Below are 2250 nucleotides of genomic sequence, written 5' to 3'. Positions count from 1 at the left end.
TGTCTCTGCGAGAGCAATTACATATCTGGAGTCTCTGTTTTTGTTCCTTTAGTTTGTCTTCTTTTCATTCCTATGGTACCCGTCTCTAAAGCTCGCTTCTGTTTGTGCTTTCTCACTTCCAATATTCCTTATCCTACGACTCCCAGCTGTGGAAAGCTGCTTGGTGAGCACTGGAGGAGGTAAAGGTGGAGTGTTTTCGCGTGTGGCAGGCAGCTCTTACTTAGCAGGTTGATTGGTGCTGGAGAGCTGTTGAGTAGAAATTGAGGATTGACGGGTACGAGAAAGGGAATATCTTAGGGCATTACCGCGAGGGAGGAGGGGTAGGGAGGGTCCATGGTGCCGGGGGGGGGGGAGGGCGGGAAGGAACTGAGGTAGAAAGCAATAAGGAAAGTTAATATGATGTGGGTTGGATTAAGGTTATGTGTGTGTGTGTGTGTGTGTGTGTGTGTGTGTGTGTGTGTGTGTGTGTGTGTGTGTGTGTGTGTGTGTGTGTGTGTGTGTGTGTGTGTGTGTGCGTGGTATTGAGGTGGGTCTACCTGTCTTGTTTGAGATTGTTGTGTGTCGGTTGAGGTTGAGTCTAGCCATATGGTTGACCTCTTCGTTTATTACCTTCACATAAACACACACACCAAACGTACGCACATGTACACGCAGATGTATGTATCCCCCCCCCCATACACTCGGCAAAATGATAACATATTGCATGCCTATATACATTCGTAACTTTTTCATCTACAACCAAATAATTTTGCACTCAGAGGAAATAAATCTAATTAACTGAACGAGGAAACATATTAAAGCAAAAATCTTCTCACCACTCAACCCGTCCGCTCATCATTAAGACCCCAATTTTAGCAAAACTAACCAATCTGTTAAAAACGTGATTTATTAGTAAAAAATATAACAGTATAATGCTGACGTTTTGTAATATGTGGGCCTCGTCAAGCAGTCAAGATAACAGACTGATGCGTCAGTAAAAAATTATTCCATGAATTAAATATAATTCACTGTAGCCTATACTTTCCTTTCGTTAAAAGTTAAACAAATGTCCTTGTTTGGTAATTTCTGGAACCAACTGGCGTCCTTACAACCGCTCATAATAACTTCCTTCACTAGAATTCCCAGCAACACTGTCGTATATAAAATCGTTTTAGTATGGAACTTAATTACGCAGTTTAGTTGAAATCTGAAATAGGCAGATGTCTTGGCAGGGGCTGGAAAAGGGGAAGCTCCAGCAAGCTTCCACTAATCGACTGGAGAGCAAAGCATCGTCTTGGCAGAGAAGGGAAACATGATAGTTCCAGCATCCTACCATACCAAGATGGTAAGAAGCCATCCGGTCATTACTCAAGCTATCCTCACTTCCCTGGCCTGTTAGTGATCCCTCCACCAGCTGGAGCTATCGTGCATACTAATGACTTCATCAACAAAGACCTTTTACTCTGGCTAGAGGCTAGAGGCGCTTAACTTACCGTGGCCAGGATGGCTAGTATGGTACGCTGGCCAGGTGGGATGTACCCTACTCGTGAGCTGTTGCCCGATAGTGTACCCTATTCACGGGGTACGTCCGACATGCAACACTAATGGGTATGCATGGGATATGGTGAGGATGCAGGGGTTCGGATATAGATGGAGTGGTTTGAGTGAGAATGGTGGAGATGGTGGTGAGGATGGTGGGGGATGAGGAGAGAATAGGTGGAAAGAGGATGGTGGGATAGGGTGTGATCAAGTGTGACAGGGTGAGCACGGTGTGTGTGTATGGATGATTGATCTCTCCATCACATAACACCACCCTTGTGTGTGCTCGATACTGTAGCAGCAAGTTAGAAGATGCGAATATACTCAAGCAGTATATAAATGTCCAAGATATAACCTCGTCCCAAAAGTTAAAATATTAACATATTGCTCAAGTTATTTTCCTCGAGTTAAAACTGTCTTTGGACTTCAGTGAAACAGCCAAGTATTCCCTATGTGCATTAAGTCACTTACTGTCGATCAAAGATTTGCATCATATTTTGACTTGGCTTGAGCTTAGTCGACGGGTTTTTGTTATATCTTTTCCAAGCAGAATTCTGTTCCTCGCGTGGTTGGTGTTCTGTTATTCACGTGACCGATGTTCTGCTCGTCAAGAGATGGTTGTTTGTTCTTCAACTTGCTGGTGTTGATTATCAGTTAATTTTTTAACTTCACGTTTTGTCTTTTATTATTTATATATGATCAAGATATAAATTTAATTTTATGATTTTTTCA

Source organism: Procambarus clarkii, chromosome 23 (assembly GCF_040958095.1).
Source record: "Procambarus clarkii isolate CNS0578487 chromosome 23, FALCON_Pclarkii_2.0, whole genome shotgun sequence".
Lineage (NCBI taxonomy): Eukaryota > Metazoa > Arthropoda > Malacostraca > Decapoda > Cambaridae > Procambarus > Procambarus clarkii.
Note: the sequence above shows the minus strand (reverse complement) of the source record.